At 46.5% G+C, this 25,771-nt stretch overlaps 1 protein-coding gene across 6 annotated transcripts in view; it reads right to left on the bottom strand.

Annotated features, from left to right (window-relative positions):
- LPCAT2 (lysophosphatidylcholine acyltransferase 2) overlaps positions 1-25,771 on the bottom strand; it is a 390,784-nt gene that overhangs the window by 160,714 nt on the left and 204,299 nt on the right. The gene's annotated exons all lie outside the window — the stretch shown is intronic.

Below are 25,771 nucleotides of genomic sequence, written 5' to 3'. Positions count from 1 at the left end.
TCCTATGGCAGCTGAACTCCCACAGGCCTTCATGGGTTGATATCGAAGAGTCTTTAGTAGACCCAATTAAACTTTCTAATCTCCTCTGGATCACCCCAGCCAGTAGAACAACAATCACTAATCCTATAATCAAACATTCCCTATCTGTTTGGGATAGCTGCAAATACTCCGGAAACTTACTATCCCCTCATAGGCCCCTTGCATCTTTCCTAGGGAACCCCTCCTTCCCTGCAGCCTTAATCTCACCAGCTAGCTTCCATTGGTGGGTAAATTCCCACCTCACTACGGTTTATGCCTTATCTTCAGACACAGGTCAAGTGCTAGTAGACCGCACTCCTGTCAGATTTCCCTTGATGTGCCCAGGTCACGGAAACAGGCAACACTCCTGACTCCAATATCAATCCAAAGTGTAGAGACCAGCACCATCGATTTGTATATGCTCTTTTTATTTTGTAGAAAGACACATTGACAAGAAAATGCAACGTTTCGGAGGGGACCCCCTCCTTTCTCAAGCCAGTGTCAGTGTCTACTAATGCAATAACAACACAGCCTTATATACTAAACATACCTTGGAGTATATCCAATCACATTTAAACAGCGCCTATGGCGACCAATCCCCTTCTCACGCTTCAGGCGGACCTGATGGGGGACTCTATTGTTAATATTTAAATGTGCGCTTTGCCCAGCAAGTATGAATTGCGCAGGAGCGGGAGGGGACGGCCGCGTCCATGCGCACATCCACCCATGGCGCCGACCAATAAGCCACGAGGAGTTATACCTCCGTCATCATGATCACGCCTCCTGGTGGAGGCGGACCTGATGGGGAACCTCGCTGGCTCGAGAGCGCGGCAGAACGCCGCGCCCTCTGGTCCTGACGTCAGAGAAACACGTGGGCGGAATGTAAACAGACCGCCCACGTGTTCTCGATGGAGCGCACACAGGCAATAGCCGTCCCTCCCCTCCGCGTCACACAGAACAGGACAAGAATGCCCAAACCGTCAAAGACCCTGCAAGGAGACACAATAATAAGTAGTAAATAATAAATAATAATTGAAATAGATTATACAGCTAATATCGGAGAAGTTATGAATACTTTAAATGAGGGGTTGCATATCATACTCCCTATTCATACCCCGTGGTTCCAGAGTATCTAATCTTCTTATCCATACTGCCTCCCTATATAGCAACTTTTTAAGTCTATTGCCACCCCTCCTAGGAATTGTCACTTGCTCCAGAATCTGAAATTTTAACTGACTAACTGAGTGGCCAGCAGATAAGAAATGTGAGGAAACAGATAGTTCATTATTTTTGGTCCTAATTAGTGTTGGGCGAACACCTGGATGTTCGGGTTCGGGCCGAACAGGCCGAACATGGGCCAGATGTTCGGCATGTTCGGCCCGAACGCCGAACTCAATGGGAGTCAATGGGACCCCCGAACATGCCCATTTTGGGGGCCCTATGGGGTCGCAGGCATAAGGGGGGAGCATGCCCCGGTCGCGGGGGGGGTCGGAAATTCCCCCCACCCCCTCCGCTAGCGCTCCCCCCTCTGCCCGCTTCTCCATACAAAAAGTTTGAAACAAGTTCAATAGTACCTGGCTGGTGGCACTGGCTGGCAGTGGAGTGAGGAGGAGGAGGAGTCCGAGTAGCAGAGTGACGTTGAGGCCGGGCAGCGGGCGGTTCAGCGCTAGTACCCTTGTGGTACTTCCACCCTTTCTCTGACCTCACGTCCTCTGCGTGATGACGCATACGAGGGTACGCGTGATGCGTACCCTCGTATGCAGAGGACGTGAGGTCAGAGAAAGGGCGGAAGTACCACAAGGGTACTAGCGCTGAACCGCCCGCTGCCCGGCCTCAACGTCACTCTGCTACTCGGACTCCTCCTCACTCCACTGCCAGCCAGTGCCACCAGCCAGGTACTATTGAACTTGTTTCAAACTTTTTGTATGGGGAAGCGGGCAGAGGGGGGAGCGCTAGCGGAGGGGGTGGGGGGAATTTCCGACCCCCCCCGCGATCAGGGCATGCTCCCCCCTTATGCCTGCGACCCCATAGGGGGCATAGGGGGGCAGTATTCGGCCGAACAGGGCCCTGTTCGGCCGAACAGGGGCCCTGTTCGGCCATGTTCGGCCATGCATTCTGCAGTTCGGGCGAACCCCGAACAGTTTGGCCGAACACCACCAGGTGTTCGGCCGAACTCGAACATCACCCGAACAGGGTGATGTTCTGCAGAACCCGAACAGTGGCGAACACTGTTCGCCCAACACTAGTCCTAATAGTACTTTTGTGGGATGCTAATCTAGCCTTCATAGGTTGCGTTGTCTGTCCAATATATAAAAGTCCACATGGACATTTCAAGGCATAAATTACATAACGGGAATTGCAGTCAAAATGGCCATGAATTTTAAATGATGTGCCCAGGTGGGGATGTCTCACGACCGGGCCTTTAATTATACTGTGACAATTAGCACAATTCATACAAGGATAAGTTCCATAGGGACGATTAGAAACAGGGGGACAAGACTGTGTTGAGCCTAAATCTGCTCGAACCAATTTATCTTTTAATGTAGGGGCTCGTTTGTATGACATTAAAGGGGGGGTCTGGAATTCTACCACATTGGGCAAACCATTTTTTAGGATATTCCAATTACGTCGTATGGCATCTGCTATCCTATTACTATGTATATTATACTGGGAAACAAAAGGAATTCTCTTATTGTTGCCCCTCCTCCGGTTTACATTATCCGATTTCACTGCCTCAAGTTTCTGTCTAGCTCTACCCAGCAGATGTTGGGGGTACTGTCTCTGAATAAACTTATGTTCCATCTCGTCCAGTCGTTGTTTTTTCAAATGTGAATCATTAACTATACGACTGATGCGATAAAACTGGTTATTAGGAATGGATGCAAAAGTGGCAGGTGGATGAAAGCTATCACAGCACAGTGTCGAGTTAACATCCGTGGGTTTAACGTATAAGTCTGTGCTCAACCCACCATTGGACATTCTCACGACTGTATCAAGAAAGCTGACCTCACCCCTGTCACTATGAACAGTCAATTTGATAACTGGACATTTTAAATGGACCTGATCTACAAATTCCATAAGGCTCGAATGTGGCCCCGCCCACACGCAAAAAACATCGTCAATATATCTATACCAACAATGGGCAAACGTTGTAAATAATACATTGGTGTAAACAAATGATTCCTCATATATATTCATAAAGATGTTTGAGTAGGACGGGGCCACATTCGAGCCCATTGCTGTACCCCTGACCTGTAGATAATATTCATTCTCTACCATAAAATAGTTACACGACAAAACAAGCCTAAGTAAACCACAGAGAAATCTAATCTGACTTTTGTCATAATCTGAGGCACAGTTGAGTATGTGCTCTACAGCCTCTACACCCCCATCATGTGGGATGGAGGTGTAGAGGCTCTCCACATCAAGAGTCACCAATAGTGCCCCCTCAGGTATAGGGGGAAGTTTGTGGATTGCGTCCAAAAACATTGAAGTATCCCTAAGATAAGATTTGCCTGCTATGACAAATGGTCTTAACATAATGTCCAGATATTTAGCTAACGGAGAAAAGATAGAATCGATACCCGCCACAATAGGACGTCCTGGCAGACGTTGCTTATTTTTGTGTATCTTTGGACATATGTAGAAAACTGGAATTATTGGATCCTTTTGTATTAAATACTCAAAAAGTTTATCATCAATAATATTACTATAACGAGCCTGTTGTAACAAATCCAAAATTTTCTTTTGAAAGATAGACGTTGGATTCTGTGGCAGTTTCTGATACGTGGTGGTGTCAGATAACAAACGATTTATCTCACTCCTGTAGTATTGGGTATCCATGATCATAACCGCTCCCCCTTTGTCTGCCTGTTTAATGATAATGGATTCATTATTCATTAGTTCTCCTATTGCAATGCGTTCTTCTACTGTAAGATTATGCTGTATCCGAAATTCTCCATGTTGGTGAGATCTAGACACAATAGAATCCACCTGTTCCTTCACTGCGGACACAAAGTTCTCAATCACTTGGCATGTAGGGGGAGAAAAATTACTTTTTGATCTTAGGGTAGTGTCACTTAGGGATAAACAATTGTCATCAACAGGCCTAGGAGGAAACCAACATTCTCGTGGTATGCTGAAGTAATACTTCAGCCTAATTGCTCGAAAAAATCTGTAAAGATCAATATCCAGGTCAACTGGCTGTGGCCAGTGGGTAGGTGCAAATGAAAGTCCCTTTTCCAACAATTGCTGCTGTGTGGTAGACAGAGTCACTGAGGAGATATTAACAACAATGGACTTATTTATTTCACATTGGTCCTCACAGGTCTGGTCTGTTTAGACTTTTGTCTTAGACGATCTTATATGTTTCCTCCCGCCCCTGCGCTTTCGTCTGCGCTTGACGGGTGTTCCGAAGATGATTGGGAAGTTGGAGGTACATCTGTTGAGTCCCCCTGTTGTCCCCGTTCATATGGTTTAGGACGAGTCTCAAGTCTCCTTCTAGATTGTGGTTTCTGCCAGTTATAGACATATCCATTTTTATAATCAGATGAATCTCTCTGGAACTTCTCTCTTTTGATGATCTCAATACTTTTCCTATGATTCTCAATCATGGTTTTCAACTCCACAGCAAATCTTGCATAATTATCAGGACTGGAGTTATCAAACAGTCTCTGTTTCAGATCATCAATCTGAGTTCCAATTTTTGGCAGTTCCAGCATGATACGATCAATCGTGAGCAACATGGCGTCAAATGACGCCTTATTCCATATCATAGTCCATGTTTGACAAAACTCATTGTCATTCAGGAACATAAGGGGACTGACATTTGATCTAATGCCTCTAGGAATCCTGCCCACTCTCCGATATTCAGCCAGGGTGGTGGCATGTAATTCCAAGGAAACTTTGAATTTCGATAATTTCTCCAATTGTTTTTTTAATGGCCTTGTCATCCACTGTATTAAGGAATGCCACCTCCGTTGTAACCTGCGACATTATCCTGTCTGTGTCCTCCGTTGTAAAGGAGAAAACCAACTTGCTGAGATCCGCTGTCTCCATGGTAATACAGGGTGCACGTCTTGTGCTGCAGAAACTGGTCAAGTGCTAGTAGACCGCACTCCTGTCAGATTTCCCTTGATGTGCCCAGGTCACGGAAACAGGCAACACTCCTGACTCCAATATCAATCCAAAGTGTAGAGACCAGCACCATCGATTTGTATATGCTCTTTTTATTTTGTAGAAAGACACATTGACAAGAAAATGCAACGTTTCGGAGGGGACCCCATCCTTTCTCAAGCCATACTTGCTGGGCAAAGCACACATTTAAATATTAACAATAGAGTCCCCCATCAGGTCCGCCTGAAGCGTGAGAAGGGGATTGGTCGCCATAGGCGCTGTTTAAATGTGATTGGATATACTCCAAGGTATGTTTAGTATATAAGGCTGTGTTGTTATTGCATTAGTAGACACTGACACTGGCTTGAGAAAGGAGGGGGTCCCCTCCGAAACGTTGCATTTTCTTGTCAATGTGTCTTTCTACAAAATAAAAAGAGCATATACAAATCGATGGTGCTGGTCTCTACACTTTGGATTGATATTGGAGTCAGGAGTGTTGCCTGTTTCCGTGACCTGGGCACATCAAGGGAAATCTGACAGGAGTGCGGTCTACTAGCACTTGACCAGTTTCTGCAGCACAAGACGTGCACCCTGTATTACCATGGAGACAGCGGATCTCAGCAAGTTGGTTTTCTCCTTTACAACGGAGGACACAGACAGGATAATGTCGCAGGTTACAACGGAGGTGGCATTCCTTAATACAGTGGATGACAAGGCCATTAAGAAACAATTGGAGAAATTATCGAAATTCGAAGTTTCCTTGGAATTACATGCCACCACCCTGGCTGAATATCGGAGAGTGGGCAGGATTCCTAGAGGCATTAGATCAAATGTCAGTCCCCTTATGTTCCCGAATGACAATGAGTTTTGTCAAACATGGACTATGATATGGAATAAGGCGTCATTTGACGCCATGTTGCTCACGATTGATCGTATCATGCTGGAACTGCCAAAAATTGGAACTCAGATTGATGATCTGAAACAGAGACTGTTTGATAACTCCAGTCCTGATAATTATGCAAGATTTGCTGTGGAGTTGAAAACCATGATTGAGAATCATAGGAAAAGTATTGAGATCATCAAAAGAGAGAAGTTCCAGAGAGATACATCTGATTATAAAAATGGATATGTCTATAACTGGTAGAAACCACAATCTAGAAGGAGACCTGAGACTCGTCCTAAACCATATGAACGGGGACAACAGGGGGACTCAACAGATGTACCTCCAACTTCCCAATCATCTTCGGAACACCCGTCAAGCGCAGACGAAAGCGCAGGGGCGGGAGGAAACATAAAAGATCGTCTAAGACAAAAGTTCAAACAGACCAGACCTGTGAGGACCAATGTGAAATAAATAAGTCCATTGTTGTTAATATCTCCTCAGTGACTCTGTCTACAACACAGCAGCAATTGTTGGAAAAGGGACTTTCATTTGCACCTACCCACTGGCCACAGCCAGTTGACCTGGATATTGATCTTTACAGATTTTTTCGAGCAATTAGGCTGAAGTATTACTTCAGCATACCACGAGAATGTTGGTTTCCTCCTAGGCCTGTTGATGACAATTGTTTATCCCTAAGTGACACTACCCTAAGATCAAAAAGTAATTTTTCTCCCCCTACATGCCAAGTGATTGAGAACTTTGTGTCCGCAGTGAAGGAACAGGTGGATTCTATTGTGTCTAGATCTCACCAACATGGAGAATTTCGGATACAGCATAATCTTACAGTAGAAGAACGCATTGCAATAGGAGAACTAATGAATAATGAATCCATTATCATTAAACAGGCAGACAAAGGGGGAGCGGTGGTGATCATGGATACCCAATACTACAGGAGTGAGATAAATCGTTTGTTATCTGACACCACCACGTATCAGAAACTGCCACAGGATCCAACGTCTATCTTTCAAAAGAAAATTTTGGATTTGTTACAACAGGCTCGTTATAGTAATATTATTGATGATAAACTTTTTGAGTATTTAATACAAAAGGATCCAATAATTCCAGTTTTCTACATATGTCCAAAGATACACAAAAATAAGCAACGTCCGCCAGGACGTCCTATTGTGGCGGGTATCGATTCTATCTTTTCTCCGTTAGCTAAATATCTGGACATTATGTTAAGACCATTTGTCATAGCAGGCAAATCTTATCTTAGGGATACTTCAATGTTTTTGGACGCAATCCACAAACTTCCCCCTATACCTGAGGGGGCACTATTGGTGACTCTTGATGTGGAGAGCCTCTACACCTCCATCCCACATGATGGGGGTGTAGAGGCTGTAGAGCACATACTCAACTGTGCCTCAGATTATGACAAAAGTCAGATTAGATTTCTCTGTGGTTTACTTAGGCTTGTTTTGTCGTGTAACTATTTTATGGTAGAGAATGAATATTATCTACAGGTCAGGGGTACGGCAATGGGCTCGAATGTGGCCCCGTCCTACTCAAACATCTTTATGAATTTATATGAGGAATCATTTGTTTACACCAATGTATTATTTACAACGTTTGCCCATTGTTGGTATAGATATATTGACGATGTTTTTTGCGTGTGGGCGGGGCCACATTCGAGCCTTATGGAATTTGTAGATCAGGTCCATTTAAAATGTCCAGTTATCAAATTGACTGTTCATAGTGACAGGGGTGAGGTCAGCTTTCTTGATACAGTCGTGAGAATGTCCAATGGTGGGTTGAGCACAGACTTATACGTTAAACCCACGGATGTTAACTCGACACTGTGCTATGATAGCTTTCATCCACCTGCCACTATTGCATCCATTCCTAATAGCCAGTTTTATCGCATCAGTCGTATAGTTAATGATTCACATTTGAAAAAACAACGACTGGACGAGATGGAACATAAGTTTATTCAGAGACAGTACCCCCAACATCTGCTGGGTAGAGCTAGACAGAAACTTGAGGCAGTGAAATCGGATAATGTAAACCGGAGGAGGGGCAACAATAAGAGAATTCCTTTTGTTTCCCAGTATAATATACATAGTAATAGGATAGCAGATGCCATACGACGTAATTGGAATATCCTAAAAAATGGTTTGCCAAATGTGGTAGAATTCCAGACCCCCCCTTTAATGTCATACAAACGAGCCCCTACATTAAAAGATAAATTGGTTCGAGCAGATTTAGGCTCAACACAGTCTTGTCCCCCTGTTTCTAATCGTCCCTATGGAACTTATCCTTGTATGAATTGTGCTAATTGTCACAGTATAATTAAAGGCCCGGTCGTGAGACATCCCCACCTGGGCACATCATTTAAAATTCATGGCCATTTTGACTGCAATTCCCGTTATGTAATTTATGCCTTGAAATGTCCATGTGGACTTTTATATATTGGACAGACAACGCAACCTATGAAGGCTAGATTAGCATCCCACAAAAGTACTATTAGGACCAAAAATAATGAACTATCTGTTTCCTCACATTTCTTATCTGCTGGCCACTCAGTTAGTCAGTTAAAATTTCAGATTCTGGAGCAAGTGACAATTCCTAGGAGGGGTGGCAATAGACTAAAAAAGTTGCTATATAGGGAGGCAGTATGGATAAGAAGATTAGATACTCTGGAACCACGGGGTATGAATAGGGAGTATGATATGCAACCCCTCATTTAAAGTATTCATAACTTCTCCGATATTAGCTGTATAATCTATTTCAATTATTATTTATTATTTACTACTTATTATTGTGTCTCCTTGCAGGGTCTTTGACGGTTTGGGCATTCTTGTCCTGTTCTGTGTGACGCGGAGGGGAGGGACGGCTATTGCCTGTGTGCGCTCCACCGAAAACACGTGGGCGGTCTGTTTACATTCCACCCACGTGTTTCTCTGACGTCAGGACCAGAGGGCGCGGCGTTCTGCCGCGCTCTCGAGCCAGCGAGGTTCCCCATCAGGTCCGCCTCCACCAGGAGGCGTGATCATGATGACGGAGGTATAACTCCTCGTGGCTTATTGGTCGGCGCCATGGGTGGATGTGCGCATGGACGCGGCCGTCCCCTCCCGCTCCTGCGCAATTCATACTTGCTGGGCAAAGCGCACATTTAAATATTAACAATAGAGTCCCCCATCAGGTCCGCCTGAAGCGTGAGAAGGGGATTGGTCGCCATAGGCGCTGTTTAAATGTGATTGGATATACTCCAAGGTATGTTTAGTATATAAGGCTGTGTTGTAATTGCATTAGTAGACACTGACACTGGCTTGAGAAAGGAGGGGGTCCCCTCCGAAACGTTGCATTTTCTTGTCAATGTGTCTTTCTACAAAATAAAAAGAGCATATACAAATCGATGGTGCTGGTCTCTACACTTTGGATTATCTTCAGACACAGGCATAAAAACCTTAGCCTTCCTACATGAGCATAAGCAACTCCCCCCCACTGAAAGAATTCGATACATGCAGATCTCACACTTTGTTAAATCCCACCTCTCCCTCACAGATTGTCCTTTAACTAGAACCCCATTTGAGCATATCTGCGCTACAGACCCACTTTCACCTGGCATTGTCTCAACCATATATAAGGCATTATCCCATGCACAACCCAAGCACAAGCCCAAATATATAGTTGACTGGGAGAAAGATTTAGATATCTCGATCGATCCTGAAGACTTGTCTGACATTTGGACTAATATCCCCAAAATTTCTATCAATGCCGACCTAGTCGAAGTTAACTACAAGCTACTTTTCAGATGGTACTTGGTTCCTTCCCGTTTGGCCAAGTTTAAAAACAATACATCCCCAAACTGCTTCAGAGGCTGTAACACTCCTGAAACCCATGTCCATATTTGGTGGAAATGTACTAAAGTCCGCCGACTCTGGCTAAGAGTGTGTACTTGGGCCTCCTCGCTAGTCAACCAACCAATACCTAGGAACCCAGTCCATACTTTACTGGGCCTCCCTTACCCAAACCTTACTAAACCGCAAAATACGTTAGTAAATCATATCTTCACAGCAACTAAACTGACGATCGCCGCAGCTTGGAACTCTAGTCTCCTCTCCTTCGACTTGGTGAAGAACAGATTAAGCCGCATCCTCTTCTTTGAGAAATTGCGTGCCAGACTAGAAGACAACATGACTAAATTCAACAAAATCTGGTCTTCCTTCATGGAATACCTACTGGGGGCTGATTATAGCGCTAGGATTGGCGCGGTTTGACACCCTGGAGCCACCCTGGCCCTCACTGCCCAGGCTGATTTGCTACAGCTGACTCTCTCCTCGTCCCATACTCTACCTCACTTCTCTTTCTATCCTCACGTCTTTCTTTCCTCTCTCCCCCCTTTCCTCCTTTACTACTTTCCTTACTTATTGTTAGACAGGCCCTCCAGATATCTATCCCTGCCTCCACTGGGAGACAGGCAGCATTAGCTAACCACACTATCAGAACAAAATAGGCTCATGCCCAGCCAAAATTTTGGTTCCATGAATGGGCAAGAGACATTTTGTCGCAATTATAGCCACCATGACTAATCTTTACATAATACAACGAAGGCAATGCCCTAAACTACCACAACCCTTTGGTTGCTTTATATATGCCAGTCGACAATATCACTGATACTTGATTATGTTTATCCCTATTACTCCTATTATGACTGTTATTGATGTTAAAGCCTGTACATGACAGTAAACTTTCCTACAGCCTAACCAAATGCCAATGTCTATATAGTCTGTGCAGACTTATGTTAATGTTTTATCTTATAAAATCCAATAAAAACGATTGAAATAAAAAAAAAAAGAGAGAAACTCTGACCAGGAATTTAACTTTATCCCAATCAGTAGGTGATACCCCCTTTTACATGAGAAATCTATTCCTTTTCACAAACAGACCATCAGGGGGCGCTGTATGGCTGATATTGTGGTGAAACCCCTCCCACAAAGAAATTCTGAGTACGTACTCTTGGCAGTTTCCTGTCTGTGAACTTTGTTGCATTGTGTGAAATAGCTGTTTACAGCTGTTTCCAACTGCCAAAACAGCAAGCAGCAGCTACATCACCTGCCAGCAGTAAAAATGTCACCATGTGATAAATGTCAGACTATAAATCAGGGATTTTAAATATTTTACAATGGGCAAACACTGACTAAATCATTTATACATAATTATTGTGAAAATGAAGCACTTTTTTTATTACATTATTTTCACTGGAGTTCCTCTTTAAAGAGGCTCAGAGATGAAATTTACTCAAGCTCTGATACTTACCTGGGGCTCCTCCCACCCCATAAACATGTTTAAGTACCACGCCGTCCTCCCGCACTCTGCCGTTCAGCCGCAGTGATCTCCATTATGAGCCTCAGTCAATGCCAGTCAGGGTCTACTGCACATGCACAGACCTCCCGCGAATGCGCAGTAGACCCAAACTGACGTCACTGAGGCTGGTAACGGAGCTCACCACGGCTGAACGGCAGACCGCAGCAGGATGGCGTGGGACTTAGACACGTTTATGGGGCAGGAGGAAGCCCGGGGTAAGTATCAGAGCTTGAGTTAATGTCATCTCTGAGTCTCTTTAAATCAAATTATTACTGAAACTAAAGTCAAGATATTAATTTAAAAGTAGAGATAAGCAGGCAGACTCTCAAGTGATATCTGATAAAATTATATCGGCTGTTCAAACTTCAAAACTTTAAGTGACATTTCTTGTGCATACACCACATAGCAGAATGAAAGGAATATTATGCTGAAGTCTGACCATGGTGGAAACAGATTGCAATTGAAATTAAAGTATCTTTCCTTTGTGTATAAAATTTTACTGGTAACTTAAATATTGGCGTGTCATAAACAAAATTACCACTCTGGCCTTACTGCTAATGTCTGAAGCATAACAATCAACCGGACACACATCTGCAGAAAACTGTAGCAAACCATTCTTATGAGGTTGGCTCGCCTTCATAAAAATCATACTACAGCCACAGCCTGTTTTGGAGCAAAATACTACTTTTCTGGAGACTTTTACCCTTTAACATTGTAAGCTAATTCTTTGAAATGAAACCCCCATTTGACTAAGAAAGTGCTGCTGACATCTATTAGTGCTATAATTTTCTAATACAATTTTGTTAAAAGTAATATTTTAATTTTAATTTGAAGACAACTATGAATGGTTGAAAGGTTGTACGAGCTTGAATAGCTATTTAAGCGATAAACCCTGGCTGTGACATGGCCATGAATTCCAAAAACATTTTAAGCACTTGATCAATTACCAGCACATGAGACAGGTGTTGAAACACCTTGGAATCATGTCAAAATTTATTTAGAAACTAGCAAAAAGTTGTTAAACAAAATTTAGCAAATCCGTGCCTTAGACAATCAAAAGCAAAAAATTGTGACGCAATGAAAATTCTAGCGTGAAAGGGGCCTGAAGAAAGAATGGATGGCTCAAGATATGTGAAAAAAGAACAAGGGAACAACTTAAAAATAAAGCCAGTCAAAGCCAAACAAGAGAACAAAAAGCAAAAGCACAAACAAATCAAGAAAGAAATAAGAGATCAACATTTTAGATAAAAGAACAAGCACAAAGAGCAGAGGAGGCTAAGCTACAAGAAGACATACAGTAAAGGAGCCCTATAGTATTAATAGTTGCATGTGGTCTGGTATAAGTCATGGAGAGAATCCGAAGACAAAAGTTGTTTAGGTGATACATTTAATTACTAACTGATTTCTCTGCAAGATTTTTAAAAACTTTAAATTTCTTCGTCAAGCATGTTTCAGAACTGTATCAGAACCATACAGAGTAGTGTCAAATACTCAAGCTTATATATGATTTTCTAGGGTATATAGCAATTGTCATGATATATGTTAGCACACAGAGAGAATCTGTTGCATATTAACCACCTCAATGAGGCTATTAAGCGAGTTGGTTAGAGTCTCGATCTGACTGCGTAGTGCTTCCATACTAATGGTCTGCTGTTCTGTCATGATATATGTTAGCACACAGAGAGAATCTGATTATTGGTGATCTGCAGTATCACCAAGAATGCAGATATATACCCCATTATTGGCGATCTGCAGAATCACCGATAATACAGATATATTGCTAACCTCTGGGCATGACAGCAAAAGTAACACAATAAAGACAGTAAAATAACAGAAGTGTGGAAATATCCACCTCACGGTAATTCCTCAGAGGTGTGGTTACCTCTGAATGGGAACCCCGTGAGTGAGATCCTCTAACCAGGCTGAGTGAGGAATCTCGACCCCTAGCAGTAATCGTCTGCTTGGGGCAGGCGTCTCGGAGAGGCAAGCCTCAGAGATAACGCTCCAGTGGGAGACGTTCCACTGAGGGGAGAAGGGTCAGACAGGCAAGGGTTCGGCAACAGAGATGACGGCAACAGTACAGGAGCAGAAGACAGAAGAGTAATCGGTAAACGGGCAGAGGTCGGCAACAAGGATCAGATAGGCAACGGTACAAGATCATCAAGAGATAGAGTAGTCAGGGATAGCCAGAGTCAAAACACAGATCAATATACAATAATATTCCTAAGCTAAGGTGTGAAATCCTTAGTATCAACACCTGGGCACTGCACTAAGGTCTGAGCGCTAACACAAACAGTGTATTCACGACAGCAGACAACTTGCTACTGACAGGCAAGTTGTATATGTAGCTAGAGAGCTACTCAGCGCCACTCCAGAGCCCCAACCAATCAGGACACCTCCTGAGGCAGCTGACTAGTGAGTCAGCTGAGCCTCCTACTTTGGAGGTAAAAGTCCTGCCTCCTCGCGCGCGCGTGCGACCCTTTGCCTCTGAGAAGTGGAGAGGCCAGGCCCCGGGTCCGCGTTCGCTTGCGGAGAGAATTCCGCCTGCCGCCATGCGAGACCCTCCGCCGTGTCGCCAGTCGCCGCGGCGGTGTCCCTCGCAGAGTGTGCCGGTGTGATGATCCGCTCAGCTGGCTGCACAGGCAGACAGCTGTTTGTCCATTCCTCTAGTCTGTGGGCTGCAGGTCTCTGGAACAGAGACCTGTCTTTCCATTGCAAGTTTCTGGTCTGTTCTCTTGCTGGGGAATTTGCATGCATTCGTTATGCAAATCCCCTACCTGCCTTTTTTGATGACTGGCACTATAAGAGCTTTATGTTTCCCAGAAGGCTTTGCTGGTCATTTCCTTTCCATGGTCTGTTCCTGATGGACACTGCTGGAGTGTCAGCCATTGCTATCTAGTATAGTTAATTCCTGGGGGTTGCTTTAGGCTCCCCTTCTAGCCCAGTCAGGTTGTATTATCTGTATTGCCTGTTCTGTCTTGTCTTGCCTGTTGCCATTGTCCTGCCCCAAAGGTGGTCGACAGGAAATGATCTCTGTTCTTGGAGTATAGCTGGTGCAGCGGTTGCTACCAGCTATCTCTTCTGTTCTGTCTCCTGGGATCGCGCTAGCTACTTTTCGCTAGCGCTGGGGATCCTTCTGTTCTGTCTTCTGGGATTGCGCTAGCTACTTTTCGCTAGCGCTGGGGATCCTTCTGTTCTGCTGCTCTGTACCTGGATCACGCTGGCCACTTTTCGCTAGTGCTGTGGATCCTATCTCTCGTTTGTCCCTGTTTTCGTGTGTCTGTCTTGTCCGCTACGCTTGCTGCAGGCTCGGTGAGGTAACCGTTAAGCAAGCGCTCGCGTCCTCTGTTTTATGTTTGTCTGTTAATGGTTAGTTAGGCGTGCTTGTCTCTATTGAGCTTATCACGTGGAGATCGCGCATAACCGCGTGCACTGTTGCGAATGAGTGCGGTGTTCGCGGTTAGCTAGCGTTTATTATTTTCCGTATCTCCTTATTGTATTTGCTGTGCCTTTGCTACCCTCATATTCTATTCTGATCTGCCTTGTGTCACGTCTGGCGATCGCACCTCTCGCGATCGCGTTCCTATTTCGTATCTGCTGTTGTGTGTGCGCGGTCGCGGGGTGGCGACTGGATTGGCGCACACACATACAACCTATCCCTTTGCTCAATCTCATTCGCAATTGCCTCTCTTGCGATTGCGTTCTGCGCTTCGTACAATTCCTGTCTGGCACTTGTGGAGGTACAGAGGATTGGTTCCTCTGCACTTCCCAGCGCCATCTGCCGACAGGAATTTCCCTCTACAGGTGCGTAGCACCTTTTTCTGGGTGCCTGCAAATATACGCTTGTGGAGGATTTCCGCAGTGTCAGCGCACTCGTTGTGCGCTGATCACGGAGAAAGTTCCACAATCGTTACAGAATGACCAGCCCAACCCAAAACCCCAGTGTAGACGGAATTTCCGATTTGTACGATTTTGTCGAATATGGCTCTTGTACCTTTAAGAGATTTAAAAAACTTGAACCTGAATCAGCAGACGAATTTTTGTCTGAGTGTACGAAACTGTTAGCGAACCCTGAATTCCAATGCACCCCAGTGTCTACCTGGGCCCCCCAAATGGTCTACATTCTGTTGGGGGGCGAAATGTCAATGTGGGGTTATGATGTGTTAGATCATACCACCCTGAGTCAAAGACCCATGGAATTCTTGGCCTTTTTAATTCACAATTGGCTGAGATTACCTCAATTACCATACCCCCTTAATGAGTTGTTGTCAGCAGCTCAATCAGCTGTTCCATCTACTCTTTCATCCATAAAGCAGCCATCCAAAGCCTCTAAATCTAAACGTAAAAGATCTAGGAAGGCTTCCCAGCGGAAAGATCCGTTTCCCATGGCAACCACAGATAGAGAGGTTATTTCTGTCAAGTCTGAAATGGGCAAAACCATGCAGTATGATAATGATGTTTATAATGCATCTGCTGATCAGTTTCCAGGTTTTTTGCCCCAATCCAAAGCTTATGTGGATCCTGCTATAGGTAGGATCGCACACTATATTAAAGCAGTTAAAAAATCTGTACTCGTTCCTGATCCCCACCCATATGGAGATTATTTAGATACCGGGTTGTTCGAACCGCCATTTGCCTCATGGGAAATCGGGGCTTTGGTGGAGGAATTTGATTTGAATTGGAAAGCCTTTTGCGATTTTTACATCGCAAAAAACGCGGATGTCCTGAACGATTGTCTTGACTCTGTGTGCCTTTTGATTGATTCTGATGAATGTGACGAGTGTGTTGTGGATCTGGTGATGTATGTGTGGCAGATCATTTTGGATGAATTACACACACACCAATTAATTGATCCCAATAAAGAGGTAAAAGATTTCCGTTCCGTTCCTGCTCCAGTTCCATCTGTAGACTGTGCGCACAATAATTGTTCATCCTTTGTTAAGTGTGCATGGGAGCCCCCGTTTGAGAAATGGGAGATCGAGCTCCTGGTCTATGAATTGGAATGTGATTGGAGATCGTTTTGCAATCATTACCGTTCTAAAAACGAAGCAGTTTTGTATGCGTGCATTGAGTCTGCGTGCACTTTAATCAAGACTGGTGAATGTATCTCTGACTTTGTGACTCCGCTGTTTGACGTGTGGAGAATGATTTTGGATGAACTACATGCGCTTTAATCTGCTAAAAACACATTGTCAGCGGACGATTGTTCCAATCCTCTGGATTTAAAGAAAGTGAGTTTTGAATGCATTCCCTTTCCCAAAGCAACTGAGTGTTTGAAGTCTGAGTGCAAGTCGTTCAGAGCAGTTGCTTGTGTGGAAGTTGAACCAGTGCGGTCTGATGTCGCCACCGCACATATGGCTGCAAAAGGTCTGTGTGGTCCTGTGTCTAAGGAAGACAGATTTTTTCCCTCAGGTTCTCTAAGATCGTCCGTTTGTGAGCCTGCCATGGGGAAAATTCCTAAGTTATGCAACTTTAAGAAAATTATTGATGTGTCTAATAAAGTTTCTCCTGTTGTTGTCGCCACTTCTTTTGCAAATGAATCTGTGTCTTGTTCTGTTTGCGCCTGTGCAGGCCTGTTGCCTGATGACAGTTGCTCCAGTGTTTCTGTCCTAGATGCCTTGCAGTCTGCTCTGCAGATCGCGGAGGTTTGCGATATGGAAGCGTCAGTTTTGCAACCTAAAGCGATCTTGGATCCGCAAATTTTGCGTTCTGACTCCTCGGATTCGACATTGTTAGCCGAATCTAAGAGTGAGACAGCGCTTCGGTTTTGTGAATCTGATGCTGAAGCTTCTTTGCCTTGTCCAGAGAAGCTTTCTCTGAACCTGCCCTGTACCATGAATGAAGGCATGATGTCCACTTGCATTGACATTTGCGAGTCTGATTCTGAAGAAAGTATTGACTCTCCACCCAGTACTCTGGATGAGTCAATATTGCCTTGTACAATATCTCCTGCCCTGCCCCTAGAGGCTCGTCTAGGTATTGCTGCTATTTTTACCTGTCTTTCTGCAGTTTTGGAGTTGCAAGCTAGTTTGACTGCTACGCAGAGTTCTGGGTGCAGCGAGATTAAAGTTAGGGAGTCAGTGTGTGGTCCAGTGAATATTCCTGTACGTTCCACTCATGATGATGAAATTCAGTCTCAGTTTATGGTGGAACCTTCCCTGGGACATCTGCCCTGTTCTCAAAGTAAAGTTCCAGTTTTGCCCTGTAACATGGATAGTACAGAATCCTTCTTAGACAACTTGAAAAATGATGTTCCTGAGGTCTTGTTTGATGATCTGAAGGTCTCTGAGTTCCTCCCAAAGGGTGCAGAACTTGTAGGAGATGTCTCCTGCCCCCCCAGGTCCTTCTGAGGTGTTGCCCACTTCAGTAGGCATTGCTGCCTTGCTGACTACTTTTGCAGCTCTTGTGGAGCTTCATTCATGTGTAGTCAATGATGATATTACAGTTACAGAAAATTCTGAATTTGAGTCCGTGTCTTCTTTTGAAAGACCACTACCTGTGACCTTTACTCATGATGATTTTCTGCCCGGTACTGGTTTTGGTCTTGTCGTGTCGGACTCTGAGGTTGGCAGTTCCCCGACATGTCCTGAGGTTTCTCCTGTACTGGTGTACCCCGATGTGCTCTGTGACCCAGACAGCCCAAGTGTGCCTCGGTTACCAGCGTACTCAGATGCTTCCTCAGTGGAGACATGTTCTGATATAGCCTGCCTGCTTGCATGCCCGGAAGTGGTCCCTGAAAGTCCTGATCTTGATGGGTGTCCTACTAATTTTGAGTCTGGAATGATCATAGGTTCCATAGGGGTTCTTGGTGGTTCTCCATGTGAGCCTGGTGAGCGTTCTGGCTTCTTGGGATCTCTGCGGAGCTTCAAGGCGTTCTGGGAGATTCCGGGAAAGGTTTTGCTTGGTGCCCTGAATACGATCAGCAATGGCTTTGGTGTTGTAAGGGACACTTCGAACAGGTATTGCGGCAGGTTTGGTATTCTTGGACGCTCCTTGGAAGGTGGTGGGTATTGTCTGGAGGGTGTCGATGGCTTCTTCTCTGGTGTCCACAGTCCTGATGGGTGTTACGCTGAGACTTGTAGTGCTGATGGGCATGTTTCGGTGGCTTCTGCTTCTGATGAGGTCGGTTTCGGATGGACTGACTCTGGAATTGGGCCTTGTCGGGCTGCCCCGACCTTCATGAGTCTTCAGATAGAGTTTTGTGATGATACCAGTTTTGAGGGATGTCTGGAATCCATCCCTAGAGGGGGGGGTACTGTGATGATCCGCTCAGCTGGCTGCACAGGCAGACAGCTGTTTGTTCATTCCTCTAGTTTGTGGGCTGCAGGTCTCTGGAACAGAGACCTGTCTTTCCATTGCAAGTTTCTGGTCTGTTCTCTTGCTGGGGAATTTGCATGCGTTCGTTATGCAAATCCCCTACCTGCCTTTTTTGATGACTGGCACTATAAGAGCTTTATGTTTCCCAGAAGGCTTTGCTGGTCATTTCCTTTCCATGGCCTGTTCCTGATGGACACTGCTGGAGTGTCAGCCATTGCTATCTAGTATAGTTAATTCCTGGGGGTTGCTTTAGGCTCCCCTTCTAGCCCAGTCAGGTTGTATTATCTGTATTGCCTGTTCTGTCTTGTCTTGCCTGTTGCCATTGTCCTGCCCCAAAGGTGGTCGACAGGAAATGGTTCTGATCTCTGTTCTTGGAGTATAGCTGGTGCAGCGGTTGCTACCAGCTATCTCTTCTGTTCTGTTTCCTGGGATCGCGCTAGCTACTTTTCGCTAGCGCTGGGGATCCTTCTGTTCTGTCTTCTGGGATCGCGCTAGCTACTTTTCGCTAGCGCTGGGGATCCTTCTGTTCTGCTACTCTGTACCTGGATCACGCGGGCCACTTTTCGCTAGTGCTGTGGATCCTATCTCTCATTTGTCCCTGTTTTCGTGTGTCTGTCTTGTCCGCTACGCTTGCTGCAGGCTCGGTGAGGTAACCGTTAAGCAAGCGCTCGCGTCCTCTGTTTTATGTTTGTCTGTTAATGGTTAGTTAGGCGTGCTTGTCTCTATTGTGCTTATCACGTGGAGATCGCGCATAACCGCGTGCACTGTTGCGAATGAGTGCGGTGTTCGCGGTTAGCTAGCGTTTATTATTTTCCGTATCTCCTTATTGTATTTGCTGTGCCTTTGCTACCCTCATATTCTATTCTGATCTGCCTTGTGTCACGTCTGGCGATCGCACCTCTCGCGATCGCGTTCCTATTTCGTATCTGCTGTTGTGTGTGCGCGGTCGCGGGGTGGCGACTGGATTGGCGCACACACATACAACCTATCCCTTTGCTCAATCTCATTCGCAATTGCCTCTCTTGCGATTGCGTTCTGCGCTTCGTACAATTCCTGTCTGGCACTTGTGGAGGTACAGAGGATTGGTTCCTCTGCACTTCCCAGCGCCATCTGCCGACAGGAATTTCCCTCTACAGGTGCGTAGCAACTTTTGCTGGGTGCCTGCAAATATACGCTTGTGGAGGATTTCCGCAGTGTCAGCGCACGCGTTGTGCGCTGATCACAGAGAAAGTTCCACAATCGTTACAGCCGGCTGCTCCGCACGAGTGAAGGAGTCAGCCGGCTGGGAAGCGGAGACCGCAGCCATGCTGCCCAGCGCGGCGGCGGCGGTCCCGCTAGTTCTCACAGTTCCCCCCCCCCCCCCCCCCATTGAGGAGTGGACTCTGGACACTTCCTACCCGGTTTCTCAGGATGTAACTGATGGAACTTCTTCTTTAATTTCTCAGCATGCATGCGATTCTCAGGTACCCAAGATCTGTCCTCCACCCCATACCCTTTCCAATGGACCAGATACTGTACGGAATTCTGTACCAGCCGGGAATCCAACATTTTCCCCACCTCGTACTCAGGGCCGGCCCTAGACTTTTTGCCGCCTGAGGCAAATTGTTAAAAAATTGTCACCGCCGCCCCCTCCCCCTCGGGGGGGCCGCTCTGGGGGGCCGCCGAGCTGGAGGGGTAGCTGGCAGGACGGGGGTATTGGGCCAGCGGCGGGGAGGGGGGTCGGACCCCCCCTCCCTCGCCTGGGTCCCCCGTCCTCCGCTCCCCTCCAGCCTAAATAGAAGCAGCCGTATGTGTAAGAGGCACGGGCGGGGAGGACACTCACCTCTTCCCAGCGTGCGTTCAACTGACGTCACTTCCTGCAGCGTTGCAGGAAGTGATGTCAGTGGAGCGCACGCTGGAGCGAGGAGGAGGTGAGTGTTTCCCCGCCCGTGCCTCTTACACATACGGCTGCTTCTATTTAGGCTGGAGGGGAGCGGAGGACGGGGGACCCAGGCGAGGGAGGGGGGGGTCCGACCCCCCTCCCCGCCGCTGGCCCAATACCCCCGTCCTGCCAGCTACCCCTCCAGCTCGGCGGGCCGGCTCCCCGCACCCACGGACGGGCGGGTGCCGCCCCTGGAAATTTGCCGCCTGAGGCAAAAGTTTCACCCCGCCTCATGAGTGGGCCGGCCCTGCTCGTACTCTGTCTGGCCTTCCACTATCACTGGGGGGGGGGAGGAGCGGAATCCACATATACTGCTGGTTTCAACAAAGAAACATGGAACGATCTCCCACCTCTCATGCTGGCTGGGAGATCAATCACATACGAGACCTCATTGATCTTTCGGGCCACCGGATAAGGCCCTATGAACTTGGGCCCCAACTTGGTGGACGGTTGTCTGAGTGCCAAATGTCTTGTTGACACCCACACCATGTCCCCAGGAGAAAAGTGCCACTCAACAGACCGTCTCTTGTCGGCCTGTTTCTTTTCATTCTGGAAGGCTATTCCCAAATTCTCCTTTACTTGTCCCCAAAGTTTCTTTAAAACCTTCTGCCATTCTTCCAGGGCTGGGAAGGGAGAGGAGCACAACGGCAATGGGGAAAATTTAGGGGACCTTCCTGACACAACCTGAAAAGGGGACAAGCACAACAACTTGAGAAGAAGTTGTTGTGAGCAAATTCAGCAAAGGGTAAGAATTTAACCCATTCCGTTTGTGCATCTGCCACATAACACCTCAGGAATTGTTCCAGTGCCTGATTAACCCTCTCGGTCTGCCCGTTGGTCTGTGGGTGATACCCAGACGAGAAGGACAGGTTCATACCCAAATTATGGCAAAAAGCAATCCAAAACCTTGATATAAATTGGACTCCTCTACCCGATACCACATCATCCGGAATCCCATGTAATCGGAAGATGTGCTGTATGAAGAGGTCGGCTAACTCTTGAGATGATGGGAATCCTTTAAGAGGAACAAAATGGGCCATCTTGCTGAACCTGTCCACGATCACCCATATCACAGTCATACCCTCCGACCTGGGAAGCTCGCCAATGAAGTCCATGGACAGATGGGTCCATGGTTCACTCGGAATTGGTAAGGGTTGTAAGGTACCCACTGGAGCCTGGCGAGACGGTTTACTCCTGGCACACACCACACACTCTCTGACAAACTCTCTGCAATCAGAGGCCAATGAAGGCCACCAAACACACCTTGTGAGTAGGTCTTAAGTGCGGGTGACCCCTGGGTGACCAGTGTTCTTATGGGCATGGAATAGCTGCATGACTCGTAAACGAAACGGGAGTGGAACAAAGAGAACCCCTTCCTGTTTTCCTTTCGGGGTATCCAGCTGGTGAGGCGCCAGTGTGACTGCCCAGTCTTCCCAGGTTTCAGTGGCTGCCAGCACCACCTTGTGTGGTAAAATGCTCTCGGGAAGTGCGGGCTGAGCTGTCTCTGGTTCAAAACATCTGGAGAGAGCGTCTGCCTTAATGTTTTTGGAACCTGGGGTGTACGTGACAACAAATCTAAAACGCGAGAAAAATAGGGACCAGCGGGCCTGACGAGGAGTAAGCCGCTTAGCCCCCTCAATATACTCCAGGTTCTTATGGTCAGTATATACAGTGATGGTGTGTTCTGCACCCTCCAGCCAATGGCGCCATTCCTGGAAGGCTAACTTGATGGCCAGCAGTTCCCTGTTGCCCACATCGTAGTTTCTCTCAACAGGAGAAAGCCTGCGTGAGAAATAGGCACAAGGATGTGTCTTGCCCTGCAGACCCGAGCGCTGAGACAGCACAGCCCCCACCCCGATCTCTGAGGCATCTACCTCTACTATGAAAGGAAGAGCAATGTTAACATGTCTCAGTATAGGTGCCGAGCAAAACAGTTTCTTCAGGGTATTAAATGCGGCCTGGGCCTCCGAGGACCACTGAGAGGGGTCGGCCCCTTTCTTGGTTAGATTAGTCAGGGGGGCTACTACCGAAGATAATCCTTTGATAAATCTCCGGTAGTAGTTAGAAAAACCAAGGAATCTCTGCAGTGCCTTCAAGCCTACCGGTTGCGGCCACTCTAGGACTGCCGAGACCTTTTCTGGATCCATCGAGAGCCCTGACGTTGAGATGATGTATCCCAGAAAAGGAATCTGAGTGACCTCAAAAAGGCATTTCTCTAGTTTTGCATACAATAAGTTTTGTCTCAATCTCTTCAACACATATTTGACATGTTTGCGATGCTCCTCGAGGTTTGGAGAGAAAATCAATATGTTATTGAGATATACCACAACAAACCTCCCCAACACCTCCCTGAAGACCTCGTTAATCAAGTCCTGGAAGACGGCCGGGGCGTTACACAACCCGAAGGGCATACCCCGATACTCGTAATGCCCGTCGGGTGTATTGAAGGCCGTCTTCCACTCGTCACCAGCCCTAATGCGTACCAGGTTGTATGCCCCACGTAGGTCCAATTTCGAAAAAATAGTGGCATTGGTAATCTAGGCAAAAAGATCGTCTATCAGAGCTAATGGATAGCGATTCTTTATGGTGATCTTGTTTAGACCTCGGTAGTCAATACAAGGTCTAAGACCACCATCTTTCTTTTTAACAAAAAAACCCCCGCCCCAGCTGGTGACCGAGAAGGGCGGATGAAGCCCTTAGCCAGGTTCTCAGTAATGTACTCCTGCATTGCCTGTTTCTCTGGTCCGGAAAGATTATAGAGATAACCCCTTGGAGGCATACAACCAGATCTTAGGTCGATAGGACAGTCGAAACTTCGATGTGGTGGGAGTTTATCAGCGGACTTAGGACAAAACACATCCGCAAATTCAGCGTACTGTGCTGGTATCCCCTTAACCTCTACCTTGGCAGCACACATAGCAATCCTCCCCAAACAATGATTATGGCAATAAGGTGACCAGCTGAGTAACTGACCTAAGGCCCAGTCTATTTGTGGGGAATGGAGCTGTAACCAGGGCATACCGAGAATAACGGTGGAGGTTGCCATGCGCAAAACAAGAAACTGTAGACTCTCTTTATGTAGTACCCCTATCGTGCATGACAACCTTGGGGTCTGAGAGAGAGGTTGTCTACACTGTAGAGGAGAGTCATCTACAGCGGTGATGACTATTTGTCGGTCTAAGGGCTGTAAGGGAATACCCAGTCCTTTCACAAATTCGTAATCTATAAAATTGGTCACGGACCCAGAGTCCACAAAAGCTTCAGTATTAACAGTAAAATTCCCCCAGGAAATGGAACACGGGAGAAGTAACCGATTATTCTGACATAGAGGTAAGCTCTGTGTGTCTAGGGTATTACCTCTAACTACACCTAGACAGCAGCGTTTCCCGATTTCCTGGGGCAAATTTGAGCAATATGACCCTGCTCTGCACAATATAAACAAAGGTTTTCTGCCCTTCTACGCTCCTTCTCGGCTCGAGTCAACTGAGAGTGCCCGATTTGCATCGGCTCGTCGGTAGGAGGGGCAGGCGATGAGGATGCATGAGAGAAGACTCTCACTACATTCCTGCCTCTCGACTGGTGCTGATAGCGCAACCTGCGGTCCGCCCGTATCGCCAAGGAAATGGCGTCATCCACGGACTTGGGCTCTGGGTGTCCCAACAATAACTCAGAGACTGCGTCTGATAGTCACAAACAAACACGAAGATATCCTGCGCTCCAAAAGACTCCCTACTGCAGAGACAAGCGGTTGGCAGTCCGCTGAAATGCGCTTTTATCACTCATGTTTGTGAGTATAACTTTTAACTGTTAATAAAATTCCTTCACATTTAATGCACTATGGCGCGCTTTATCTTTCTCTAGTATTACTGCGTCTGATAGGCCTGACAAAAAACAATCTAACAAAGCGTGAGACTCCCACCTAGATGACACAGCCCACTTTCTGAACTCTGCCGCGTAAACTTCAACCGTGTCTCGACCCTGCCTGAAAGTTTTGAGCTTCCTCTCGGCAGTGATCGAAGCATCCGGATCATCATAAATTATGGCCATCGCTTTGAAAAACTCCTCAACTGACGCGAGAGCCGTATCCTCGGGTGGAAGACCATACACCCAGGTTTGCGATTCCCCGGACAATAACGTCTTAATAAAGGTCACCCTTTGCTGCTCAGAACCTGACTGAGTAGGTTGTAACTCAAAGTAAGATAAAATCTGGTTACGAAAGTTCTGGAAGTCAGGTCTTTGCCCTGAAAACTTTTTGGGCACTGGCATGCGGAGATCTGTGGCCGGAGGGGATTGCACTGTGGCCACAGTCGTCTGCAAGACCCGTACAGACCCAGCCAATTGATTGATCTGGGTCTGTTGCGTATTAACCACCTCAATGAGGTTATTAAGCGAGTTGGTTAGAGTCTCGATCTGACTGCATAGTGCTTCCATACTAATGGTCTGCTGTTCTGTCATGATATATGTTAGCACACAGAGAGAATCTGATTATTGGTGATCTGCAGTATCACCAAGAATGCAGATATATACCCCATAATTGGCGATCTGCAGAATCACCGATAATACAGATATATTGCTAACCTCTGGGCACGACAGCAAAAGTAACACAATAAAGACAGTAAAATAACAGAAGTGTGGAAATATCCACCTCACGGTAATTTCTCAGAGGTGTGGTTACCTCTGAATGGGAACCCCGTGAGTGAGATCCTCTAACCAGGCTGTGTGAGAAATCTCGACCCCTAGCAGTAATCGTCTGCTTGGGGCAGGCGTCTCGGAGAGGCAAGCCTCAGAGATAACCCTCCAGTGGGAGACGTTCCACTGAGGGGAGAAGGGTCAGACAGGCAAGGGTTCGGCAACAGAGATGACGGCAACAGTACAGGAGCAGAAGACAGAAGAGTAATCGGTAAACGGGCAGAGGTCGGCAACAAGGATCAGATAGGCAACGGTACAAGATCAGCAAGAGATGGAGTAGTCAGGGATAGCCAGAGTCAAAACACAGATCAATATACAATAATATTCCTAAGCTAAGGTGTGAAATCCTTAGTATCAACACCTGGGCACTGCACTAAGGTCTGCGCGCTAACACAAACAGTGTATTCACGACAGCAGACAACTTGCTACTGACAGGCAAGTTGTATATGTAGCTAGAGAGC

This window comes from Hyperolius riggenbachi, chromosome 11, assembly GCF_040937935.1.
Source record: "Hyperolius riggenbachi isolate aHypRig1 chromosome 11, aHypRig1.pri, whole genome shotgun sequence".
NCBI lineage: Eukaryota > Metazoa > Chordata > Amphibia > Anura > Hyperoliidae > Hyperolius > Hyperolius riggenbachi.
Note: the sequence above shows the minus strand (reverse complement) of the source record. Positions and strands in the feature narration are given on the sequence as shown.